We start from the raw sequence: 13,410 nt of genomic DNA on the forward strand, positions 1-13,410 counted from the left end.
GGTCTTGAAGGATGAAGGGGAAAGAGGCACCAGACTCAGTTTAGGCACATCCCTGGATTTCCTCAGCCCTGGCTCCCGCCTGATGTCACCACTATCCTCCAGGAGGGCCACCTGGCCCAATCACATTTAGTAAAGCTCAGTGGGGAACTTTCAATTTTCACTAGATAAAGGCTCATTGGTCTCCATCTCTGCCTTTATGACAATGGCCAGACAGACCATGGTCCACCTGCTTAGCCACTTGGGTCCACTACACAACTGCTTCTTCGTGATCTCCCAAATTCCTTGTGGCACAACCCGAGGACACCCCACCTTGTGCCTCACAATACACATCCTGTGCCACGTGTTCTGGAGACTCCTTTCTTACAAATGGGCCTCAAGAGGGATGCCACCTGGAGCCCACGCAGGTGCATAGGCCCACCCACCTAAGCCTGTGAGGCTACAAGCTGCAGGAAGACAGGAGTGCCTTGAGGCTGCCCTGAATGCTGTGGTCTGTGTCATGAATGCTGGGCCCACTTGTGCAATCGGCCTTGTCCAGTGGCTGCCTGCAGGGGGTGCGTGGCACACCCTAGAGGAGCTGCTGGGTTAGGAGCCTGTTGCGTAAACTGATCATAGAGAGATAGGAGATGAGAAGATGTAGAGGATGAGAAGGTAAGTTTTTCTTTTCTCTTCCCTCCCCTAGACTATGACAAGATGCAGTAGTTTCATTCTGCCTCCTGGAAAACATCTTGGGAAACTGAGCAACAGCTGAAACTTGCTTTAAGCCCAAGAGTAGTTTGGTAATACATCGCGTGGATATGCATGCCCATCCCTGACTCGCTCTCCTATTCTCCTCACTCGGGCTTCCCTGGGCTCGCGCCTTGCAATAGAATGCTAGCGTGGAGCTTTCGCCTCGGGCTTTCTTTTCTTGGAAACATGAGTTAATACTGGAAAGCAAAATAATGAGATTAGTATGCGTTGAGCTTGAGACTCCTGTAGGACATCCGTGTGAAAATGTCCAGCAAGTGAAGAGACAGAGGACTCTAAAGGGATATCTGGCCTGATGCTAGTGCACCCTTGAGTAGAAAGTATTGCAGTATGCATGATTTGATTCCTTTGACTCATTATTTTATTTTTTTAAGATTTTATATATTTATTCATGAGAGACACACAGAGAGAGGCAGAGACATAGGCAGAGGGAGAAGCAGGCTCCCTATGGGAGCCCCAATGGGGGACTCGATCCCAGGACCCTGGGGTCACAACCTGAGCCAAAGGCAGACACTCAACCACTGAGCCACCCAGGCGTCCCTGACTCATTATTTTAAATTACAAACTAACAAGTTCTCTTTTCAAGTGTCTACTATGTGTTAGCCATGGATCCTGCAAGTAATGCTGTCATAGTACAGTCATTGGGGGGAAAATCATATTGTAGAGAGACTCTTTATCTGGGGTCCATGAACTTAGATAAAAGCAAAAACTGACAACCCTATTTTCACTAACTCGTAACTGATGTTTCAATTATGAATGGAGAAAATAAACCATAGTTTATTTAACGGTAAATGTTATACCGTCAACAACAGAAATCACAGATATTTTCATTTCATGCCACAGAACAGTTGTCACAGATAAACTCACGCAACAACCACTACCTTTAAATCATGGCAGTTATTAGTCCTACTAGTAGATCACAGTTAATACGTTCATTGTTATCACAAAATGGTGCTGATAGTTTTCAATATAATCGGTTTTCTTTTTTTGAAGATTCTATTTATTTATTTATTTGAGAGAGAGAGAGAGGAGAAGAAGAGAGGGAGAGGGACGAGCAGACTGTGTTGAGCATAGGGCCTGTCACAGGACTCAATCCCATGACCCTGAGAGCATGACCGGAGCTGAAGTCAAGAGTCGGATGCTCAACGAACTGAGCCACCCAGCTGCCCTAATTAGTTTCATTTTAAATCCTGGGTATCATATATATATATATATATATATATATATATATATATATATATATATTTAAAAACATTATTCTGAGCAAGGGGCCCCACAGTGAATGAGATTGCTAGGGCTGCTAGAACAAGTACTGCACACTGGGTGGTTTAAACAACAGAAATGTACTGTCTCACTGTTCTGGATCCAAGGTCAAGATGTCAGCTGATTGGTTTCAGCTGAGGGGTGAAAAACTCTGTTCTATACCTCTTCCTTAGCATTTTATTTGTGGTTTGTTGGCAGGCTTTGGAGTTCTTGGCTTGTAATTCCATTCCAATCTCTGCTGTCACCTTCACATAGCATTCTCCTGTGTGTCTGTCACCAAATTACTTCTTTTATTAAGGACACCAGTCATACTGGATCAGGGCCCACTCTAATGACATGATTTTAACCTGATTATCTCTAAAAAAGAAAAGAAAGAAAAAAGAAAAAGAAAAAACCCTATTCTAAACAAGATAATATTCTGAGATACTGGAGGTTAGGACTCCCACGTATCTTTTTTGGGGGGACACAAATCAGGCCATAATAATAGGCCTCAACAAACTGCCAGAGCAGTCCCAGTTATAAGAGAGGTTAAAATGCTCTAAGGGAAGAGCGTTCAACATAAAAAAACATTTTACTATATTCAAATGAGGAAAAATAACAGTAAAAAAACTGTGGTATTTTGCAATTCTGCTTTTATTATACATATTTTTTCATATGTATATGAATATATATATATACCCGCATAAAAAAAAGCTGGAAGACTATACATAAAAATATATATCAGTGGTTTTCTTTCAGTGTTGAAACTGAGGGCATTTAAGTAAGGTTTACTTTCTCCTCTGTACTCTTCTAAAGTTTGTAAATGTTCTTTATCTTAGCATTTCAAAAGGTCTGAATCTCTAAAAAAAAAAAGTGTTATGTAATAAAAATATCTTTAAAGATTATAAAGGTAAAAGATAAATCTTTTGAAGTAGAACACCCTAAAATTCTACCTTTAGAAGTCTCAACTCTAGGGGCACCTGGTTGCTCAGTGGTTGAGCATCTGCTTTTGGCTCAGGACATGATCCTGGGGTCCCGGGTTCGAGTCCCACATCAGGCTCTCTGCATGGAGCCTGCTTCTCCCTCTGCCTGTGTCTCTGCCTCTCTCTCTCTGTGTCTTTCATGAATAAATAAATAAAATCTTAAAAATAAAAAAAAATTAAAGTCCCAACTATAAGTGTATTCTAGCCCAAGTATTTGATAAATCAATAACTTTTCATAGTTTTCCAAAATGTAGGTTTCATTAAATATATAGAAAAATGACTACCCATGTAGCTATAATGACCAATGAGTCCTCTTCTAAGTAAAGCAGGACATGTATATGATTTTCAATAGGACTAAATACGTAAGTAATTATTTTACATACATTTATTCAAGAATAAAATTCAAATAAGGTCAGTGGAAGAGTTATATGCAGTGAAAGAGTGAAACAAGTGTGAGAGATGAGAAAACAGCAGTGATGGATGAGGCAAGTGCCTTCTGGACCTGTGAAAAGCAGCACAAGGAAAGCAATTGGCTGAGTTGTGGAAATAGTTATCTCAGTCACTAATTTTGATTTTTCTTCAGAGATCTAACTACTGCATGTATGTAGTAAGAGTAAAAAACCAATGGAGTTCAAGCAGAAATAAGTAAAACATAAAATGTTAGCAATTATTTTAATAATGGATCTTCTTCATTAATGGAAATTTTCTTCTTGAGAAAGTTCAGAGCTTTATCACAATTCTCCATTTCTCTTTGGCAATAGTCACACAATATCAACACACAAGGAAGCACATCAAATAGCATATAAGAAGTTATTGTGCCAGGAAATATTTCATTTGGGGTTTTGTTTGTTTGACACCCAAAATTTTACTTTGCCCGAGCAATCAGAATAACAAATACAATCAGAAAATGATTGTTTTAGATAGAAGGATATCAGAAGTTAAGATATAAAGGATGGAAATGTGGAGATTATACAGAGCAGTATGACAGGGTCCACGAGGGCAACACCAACATGGATTGTTTCTATGACACAGTCATTTGGCAAGCTCCTGGTCTTGGCACTTGGGCGGGAATTAACATTTAAGAGTATGAAATTATCATGCATTTTGCTCTGCTCCCAGTCTTTTAGGCAGAGGCCGTCAAGTGCAAAATTGATCACTCTGGCTTTGTAGCCAGACTTTCTAGGATCAAAACCAAGTTCTGATCTAAAGTACCTGCTTGACATTGGTTATGTATCTGCCCTGTGCCTTAGTTTCCGTTCTGTAAACTGCCAAAACAGTGTCACTTGGAATTATTCCTGCCACTTGGAATTATTATGCAGATTAAATTAGGAAACTTTTTTTTTCCTTGGGGGGAAGGACAGAGAGAGAGAGAGAGAGAGAGAGAGAATCGTAAGCAGGCTCCATGCCCAGCATAGAGCCAGACACAAGGATCAATCTCACAACCCGAGATCATGACTTGAGCCAAAATCAAGAATCAGACACTTAACTGAGCAACCTAGGCACCCAGGAAGCATTTTTTAATCTATGGAAAACAATATGCCCCTAAACAACATTACCTACTATGAACATTATTACTACTGATTATTTAAACTAGCATAAATTCTACATAGAGATTATTTTCACAATGATTTTTTACAATGGTCAAGTAGTTTCTTGACTACCATCAAGAAACAACTCAGCAACCAAAATGATAATGTTATACGTCTAGTCCACCACCATTCATGGATTTAAAACCAGTTTCTTTTGCCCCTCAACTGTTTCATTGTCCATGTGAAGGCGCCTATGAATACCTCTAAAGCACATCAGAATTGCATAGTGATCCCTGTCTGTCTTTTGCTGACTCAGACCTCTCTCTCTTGTCTTTTCTTGCCCTTTGCTTGTTCTCTCTTTCTCTCAAAGACATTAAGAAAAAGAGAAAAGAAAAGAGAGAGAGAAAGAAGAAAGAAAAAGAAAGAAAGAAGAAAGAAAAAGAAAGAAAGAAAGAAAGAAAGAAAGAAAGAAAGAAAGAAAGAAAGAAAGAAAGAAAGAAAAATATATTGATCTGGTTTCAGGTTCTGAAGTCTTGATTTGTGGTAGGAATAGAAGCAGCATGATTTTAACCTCCAATGACACTCATTCCAAAAAGCTGCTTGAAAGGATCTCAAGAGATCAGTATCAGAAGTGGTTCCAGCTATTTTATGTTATTGGTTAGAAGCTACCTATTTGCAGCAAGAAAGTTGAAACAATAACCAGCTGGTTAAAGTCATAGATCACAAGAATAAATCCTATGAAATGGAATTTAAGCAGGAATATTCTCTAGTTTACTAAATCTATATTTTGGTTTATGGATTTTTAGGGCATTATAATACAGAAAGGAAATGTGAAAATACCATCTGCACAGCCACTATTTTGGGAAATTCAATAACGCAACGGAGAAAAAAATCGACATGCTGGCACATAAGCAAAAGTAAATCAATCTAGATTTAAATAAACAAAATAATGAGCCAAATTCAAGATTCAAATCCATTAAAATACTTTTTTTCCAAAAAGAAGGAAAACAAAACATGAAATATACACTTCTAATGGCGCTGGAAAAGATGACCTGGAAGGTACAGGATACCACAAGTTTTGCTCCTGTCATTCTACCGTTTTTCCCTATCTGCACTGTCCCAGGCACAACAGCACATTTAAAACATTGGGATGAGATCACAGCTCTCATCAACTTTAATGGGACTTCTAAGGTGACAATAAAAGTTCAGTAAGATCATCCTGTAAATGAAACCACTTTATGAGGATGAAATTAATAAAATCACAATATCCACATATGTTCAATATGTAGGTGGAGTGTGTTAATTGCATTGTGTATGCATTCTGACTTATTCTAAAAATCTTGGGGGAAATTACATATATAAATATAGAAGACAATAAAGTTACCATATGAGGTATGACAATAAGGGCTCTCGTGACTCTGAGTTTAAACATAATCTGGCCTTGCCTGCTACAGATATTAGTTGGTCTCTTGCTGTTCTTTCTGTCTCACAGGCAAAGGGGTAAAAATCTCCATTTTTGAACATTTATGAGCTACTTTTTTTAGGAGCTCATAAAAGTTCAAATTGAACAGTAACTATCTAATTTTGTATCTTCATGTGTACTGATTATTATTGGAACTGGCAATAAAATTTTGCTGAGAGCAGTATTATGCATCATGTTCTAAGCTGGCTTGCTGGCATAGTATCACATGTAATATTGTAAAACAGTTTGTTCTAGTCAACCTCAACTGCAGCTACTGTGACAACATTTCGCAGATGATGAGACTTAATTGCACAGAAATGTCATTTTTCACAGATCCTCAAAACAAAGGACAAAACCAGGATTCAAAAAGAAATTTCATATTAACCAGGACACCAGGCATTGGTCTTGGATCAGGAAACTGGATGAACTCTGAGACATCCTGTATTTGATTTGAAGAAATTATAAATGTAACTATAAATACCTAAATGAAAAATAGAAGATAAAGCAGATAATTCTCTTAGACGGGTTACTCTAATCTTCTAAATAAGCTGTTTTATTTTAAAAATACAGGTTAACTGTTTACTCAAATAATAAAAGTCTAACTGTAGATACGCAGAAGTTACATAAGGTTTTAACAAAGTACACAGAAATTTTTGCAGTATGTTGATTCAAGGAGGGAAATGACTATATAAGCCTGCAAGAGTGAAATTTATTTTTAGTGGTCCAGCTCCCAATACGTAAGATGTAACCTATTATGTAGTGGCATGCTAGATATGCTTCATCAAACTGATTATATACCATTTCATGAGGATGCAATCCACGGGGACTTAAGTAGTCCAGTGCAATCAGTTATAATAAGATGGATCAGTACAGGTTATAAAAATATCAAATCCTCCAAGAAATAGATCAAAGTATAAACTTCTATATGTTGATGAACTCTGGGTCCTGGGGGAAATAGTCTATAATTACAGGGCTTTTATGTCTTGGTTGCAACCAATTTTTCTATAAAGAAGTCAGTACAATAAGTATTTTCTTCAAGCACTATCCATTAAACAGTCATCATCTTTCATTTTTTTTAAAAAAGAAATCAAATGCTTACCAATCACAAGCCTATGATTTCTCTATTTTTTGGGCCCAGTGTAAGTCTCCCAATCTTTCTGAAAACCAAACATCACATGCCTTCCCCGACCAAACCAAAAAAAAAAAAAAGAAAACAGAAACGAAAACTTTTCCATTTCAGCCATGTGCAAACCACAAGAAAATGCCGCCTTGAGGAAAACATGTGGACAGAGTAGACCGTTTTAAAACAGTTTATTTTAAACTAAAATTTGAAAACAGAATGTGATGAAAACTTAGTGTCTCTGTCCCATATCTCATATTTGCCAGCAGCCGAAATCCCCCTCCTCTGTGCCCAAATGTGCTTGCTCACTAGCTCATGCTCTCCCACGCTTGCTCACACACTCACTCACTCTGTCTCCCTTCCTCATCCTCATCCTTCTCCTTCTCCTCTTCCTCCTTTCCTTTACTCTGGGGACTTCTCTCTCTCTCTCTCTCTCTCTCTCTCTCTCTAAACTGTACCAATTAAATGATGAAACAATTCCCCCAAAACATGGAGAGACTTCATGCTTCTAGAGACAGATAATAGTTAACATTTATTGAGTGTTTAATACGACTAAGGTTTAGCAAGGTACCCTGCATTCTTTATACGATTTGCTTCAATACTCACAGTAATCTACAAAGATGAATTCTATTATCGTCTTCATTTCTTTAGATTAGGAAACCAAGGATAAGTAGTAAGCAACTTGCCAAAAGTCACAATTCAAATAAAAATCAAATATTAACCTGATAAATAAAAATACAATTTCAATATTTTTGTCCACCTTGAAAAAAGAGCTCAGAGAAATTTCACCAAATTTTGTGAAAATGCTTTGCATAGCTAGATTTAGAATGTAGACACTGGGTTGCATAGAAAAATCACTTTGGAGGACCTCAAGAAGGCCTTTCATACCAACAGGCTAAAATCTTCCCAAGAAACTCTACCTGGACTTAAATGGCTGGCATAAGTGCCATTCAGAAAGGACAGAGAAATAGTGATTAAAAATACAACCTACAAATCTGAAGTCACACATACACACACACACACACACACACACACACTATATAGATTTATAAGCACTGATTCATGATGAACGTGCCTCTTACGGGGTAACTCTATAAAGTGTGGTCGGTTAGTAGGAAATTATGTATTTCATGACGTTTAAAAAACTCTCCAAAGGGCAGCCTAGGATATACAATATAAAAAGAGCCCACTCGCTTGAACTCATGGCCTTGAGATCAAGACCTGAGAGCTGAAATCAAGAGTCAGGTGCTTAACCCATCGAGCCACCCAAGTGCTCCAATATTATTCATGTTATTAAGACGAAGAAGTTTGTTTCCTTCTACTTTCCAAATTTAGTCTAAGAGTGTGTACTATTTTATGATTTAAATAGATGTGGGACAAATTCTTGATAAAAAAGAAAAAAAAGAGCCCACTCAAACAATTAGTCTTTCAGTGATATGGGCTACAGAATTTTGACTATAAGGTGTTCCACGAATTCAAAAATTACCCCTGTGAGTGTCCTTTGCCATTGTCAGAGGGTTAGGACGAGCCCCTTAATCCATGTCCAAACTTCACTAGCAAGAACCTGTCATAATCAAGCATGAGGGAATAGACAGTGTTGTGAGTGGCTAAGAGTTTACTCTACAGTTAAGAAGCAAATCCAAAAAGTCATAGAGGTTATCAGACGTAGACCACAGCCTTCAGAGTGTATCCAGGACCCAACCACAGCAGAAAGATGGTTGCCAATCATTGCATAGTGTTTTGGAAAGAATGTGGTCTTTGCAGTCAGACACATGTCAGTTCAGATATCAGCTCTGCCAGTAGTCGCTTAGCCTCCCCCTCACCTCCTGTCCGTCTTAGTTTTTAACTTATTTTAATTATTTAATATTAGTACTTTGTATGTTTTTGTAAAGATTTGCCATCATCTATGTAAATGCTCTACTTAGATATATAAACTTCTTATGAGTAACAACTACTATTATTATCTTTTTAAGTTGCCTAGCACCTGGTTATGTGCTGAATGAAATGTTTTCACATCAACTACAGTATCATCAATTTATATTCAAATTACTGTTTCTTAACACCCCCCCCCCAACCCAACCCGAGAGTGTCTCTCCAGTTCATTCCTATATCCAGTTAATTCTACTGGGCATGTTTTTTGGTATGCATTGTACTGCTTTTTTGTAACGACTTCTTGAAATGAAACTAGAAGCACAATCCAAAATCTACAAGCTCATTATTGTTCAGAGTCAAATGATCTTATTTTACCTTTGTTTTTGTATCTCCAATTCTACATTCCATCCAACAATTCTTCATAGATCATATCCTTGAGGGAAGGTCCACGGGAGAGATTTATGAGTGGAAGAAGTTATTTAACAAGGGCTGCATTTTGTAAATGTTGGAAGATGTGACTGGTGTCTGAATGCATTAAAAAGAAAGAAAATTATGTTCACATTATGTGGAAAAACATCGCTGTTTTTATTTTTCCTGTAGTAAATCAGTGTTGGATTAATTCATTCACGTAATTATATTTGCAGCTCTTTTACCTTTATTCATGGCTATAACTTCCTTTATGGGAAAGAGCACTTTGCAAGTCAATATAAAACGTCTTTTGAGCAGGATGGTGGAAGGTCAGAGATGATATGTGGGCCTGTGGACATTAGAAACCATCTGAATTCAGCCAGAATAAAAAAGCAAATGCCTGGGCAATTTTGCATTATAAACACCAGGAAGATTTTTAGACAATAGGTCCTTGATTGCCAAGCTGCTGAAGATGGTTATTTCATCTCTGGAACATAATTGGTCTGCTGGCATTACACCCACGTTACTCGAAGGGATGAAAATAAAATTATAAACTGCTGTGTAAAGTCTGAAATGGCCACCTTTAAGTTTAATCTTCCCCTTAATGTTGTAGAGTTCATAAAATATGCATTAATTCCAGTTTTTAATAGCTTTTATCAATCCATCTTTCTTCTTCAAATGGTAGACAATGCTTAATAAAAGAGATTTTTCACACTGCATTTCCAAACCATGATAGATCTTGTAATTTTGCTGCTTTTTTTTTTTTTTAGTTTCTTAAGCAACATTTATTAGATAAAGTGCACAAAGCAATGAACAGTTTCTTCAGTGTGGAAACTATATGAAAAACTAGGATCATTTTGATAAGCCAGTTCATTCATTATAAGCAGATTAGACTTCCACTAAAAAAATATTGCTACTGTAATCTTTTTTGAAGGTTTGAACTTATGAAAATTTTCATTTTTAAAACAAACACTCCTAATTTTCATTTGCCTTCACATCATATTTCTTTAATTCAAGGCAAAACAACCTAACTTCTAAAGTCTATATTTAGAAATATAATCACCCAGAAACTTTGATGAGGATAATTACTGCATTAACCAAACATCCCATTTACTACCATGAATCACAATACTGAATTTTTCGGCAGCAATTAAAGAATAACAAAAAATAAAAATATAAACACAATTAGACTCAACTATAACCTCATAAAAATTGTAAACAACCTGAATGTCCCCAAAATAGATGATAGGTTGCATTAAATGTGGTATATTCAGAAAAGAAAGACAATTCAATAATTAAAATCATAGCCTTGTAGAATAGTTAATGCCATGGGCTAATGTTTTCAGTATAATGCCAAGTGAAAAAAAAATACGGTATGGTATGATAAGAGTACGGTTTAAATTGTATTAAAAGTATAAAGAACAACAAAAAAGCATAAACAAGTTTATGCATAAATTGTCTAGAAAGAAATAGAACAAAATAATTACATTCTTTCTCTCTGTGATGGAATATTTTCTTCTGTATAACTTCCAGTATTTTTCAAAAATCTCCATTGAACGTATGTACATAAAAAAAAGGAAAAAAGCATTAAAAATTTTTAAAAGAAAACATCACAGTGTAATCTATAGTAACCGCTAAGGATAATAATTCATTAATAATCAAATTTCAACTAATAATAATTCTATACTAAATATTAAAGTGAAATTTTTATTCTATTTAACAAAAAGAAATAAATTGTCTGCTAAGTACATATTGAGCCACTACTAAATACATAGCTGTTGCATAATGTGAACAACATGGAATTAGGGATGGGAAAAGTCAATATGCAGACCATCTAAAATAGAGGGGCCAGATTTCAGCACAGTCAGGGAAGACATTAGATAAATGGACTGAAGAAGGAAAAGTAATGGAGGAACCATCGTGGTAGACTTGGAAGTCAAACTTGATGCTAGACTTTCAATGCAGGACTAGTTTATCTTTTAGGTACAGTTGGCACCATGCTGAGGCACACAATATTTTCATTTCTTTTAAAATGCAAAGAGGAAGCTAACTTCTATGTCAAAAAAGTAACTTTAGGCCAACACAATTATAAAATATAATTCTAAATATTTTTGTATGTATGGAGGAAGGAGCCCACAAAAGCAAAAACACTTAAGTTCCATGAATATCATATTGAGGCCCTGGTTCAATGACTTGCTAAAGAACAGTATTTAAGAAAATAATTCCAGCATCTCTAGAGAACAAAAATGAGAAAGTGCCTAAGCCTGGAGAGACTGTATGTGACTATGTTATAGCTACTAGGAATAAAATGAAGGACAAGAGACAGAGAACAGCTGTAAATGATGAAAACGGTAAAAGAAGTTGAGTACCTTGACATAGACAAGAGATTTGACAAGTCTTGGTAACATCAGATGTGGGTCTGATGACAATACAGCTATGTGGATTCATGGCTGATCAACCTACAGGGTGAATTTTTGGTGATTGTGCCACAGGCACTGTCCTTCACCTGGATGAAGATACGCTTTTCGAATTTTCACACTGCACAAAACTGGGACAAATTACTATGACAATTGACAGAATTAAGTTTAAATTTTTTTCCAAAAGTGAAAGAAAGAAAACTGCTATTAAATAATTATAAATGTGGCATTCACCAAATTAATCACCAAAGTAGACAAAGGGGAAATGTGGATTTATCTCAAGGAAGGAAGGATGAGTGGTTGACTCTAAGGCCAAGATGAGCACGCCAGTGCCACTAACACAAGCAAACGGACCAGTGCATCTCAGTCTTAGACTTTGGTTGAAACCTAATCTCCAGAGAAAGGAAAATCACTGAGCTCACCTCCTCTCTATTATTTTTAGAGAGAGACTGATATATTGTGATAAAGGCACAAGAGTTGACAGATGGCCTGTAAGCCACTATGTCACATGAAGAATCTGGGGATGGTTGGCCTGAAGAAGGGAAATGTGTTTAATGTGCATCTACGCATGTTGGCAGGGCTAGGGGTGGGGGGAGTACATTACCATGGAACACTACTTATTCTGAATAATTTTTGAAAACGAGACCAAAGGTTAAATTCCAAAGGAAATTAGTTCCCTATGACAATATGCACAATTAGAGTTGTCTAATAGTAAAATAAAATTCCTGAAGATGGCGGAGGAGTAGGGTCTCCAGGTCACCTGTCCTCAGCAAATTACCTAGAAAACCATCCAATCATCCTGAAAACCTACGAATTCGGCCTGAGATTTAAAGAGAGACCAGCTGGAACGCCACAGTGAGAAGAGTTCGCGCTTCTATCAAGGTAGGAAGACGGGGAAAAAGAAATAAAGAAACAAAAGGCCTCCAAGGGGGAGGGGCCCCGTGAGGAGCCGGGCTGAGGCCGGGGCGAGTGTCCCCAGGACAGGAGAGCCCCGTCCCGGAGGAGCAGGAGCTGCACCGACCTTCCCCGCGGAAAGGGGCTCCCCGGGAATTGGAGCAGGATCCCCAGAAAGGCGGGGACGCCCTCGGGCTCCCTGGGACAGTAACAGAGGAACTGCGCCCCGGGAGATGCGCCGAGCTCCCTAAGGGCTGCAGCGCTCGGCGGGACCCGGAGCAGCTCGGAGGGGCTCGGGCGGCGGCTCCGCGGAGGGGGCTGCGGGGCTGCGGGGCTGCGGGGCTCCGGGAACAGCTCGGCGGCGGCGGCTCGGGCGGAGGAAGAAGCTCCGCGCGGAGGGGGCTGCGCGGCTCCGGGAACAGCTCGGAGGGGCTCGGGCGGCGGCTCCGCGGAGGGGGCTGCGGGGCTCCGGGAACAGCTCGGCGGCGGCGGCTCGGGCGGAGGAAGAAGCTCCGCGCGGAGGGGGCTGCGCGGCTCCGGGAACAGCTCGGAGGGGCTCGGGCGGCGGCTCCGCGGAGGGGGCTGCGCGGCTCCGGGAACAGCTCAGCGGCGGCGGCTCGGGCGGAGGAAGAAGCTCCGCGCGGAGGGGGCTGCGCGGCTCCGGGAACAGCTCGGAGGGGCTCGGGCGGCGGCTCCGCGGAGGGGGCTGCGGGGCTCCGGGAACAGCTCGGCGGCGGCG

Source organism: Vulpes lagopus, chromosome 22, assembly GCF_018345385.1.
Source record: "Vulpes lagopus strain Blue_001 chromosome 22, ASM1834538v1, whole genome shotgun sequence".
Taxonomy (NCBI): domain Eukaryota; kingdom Metazoa; phylum Chordata; class Mammalia; order Carnivora; family Canidae; genus Vulpes; species Vulpes lagopus.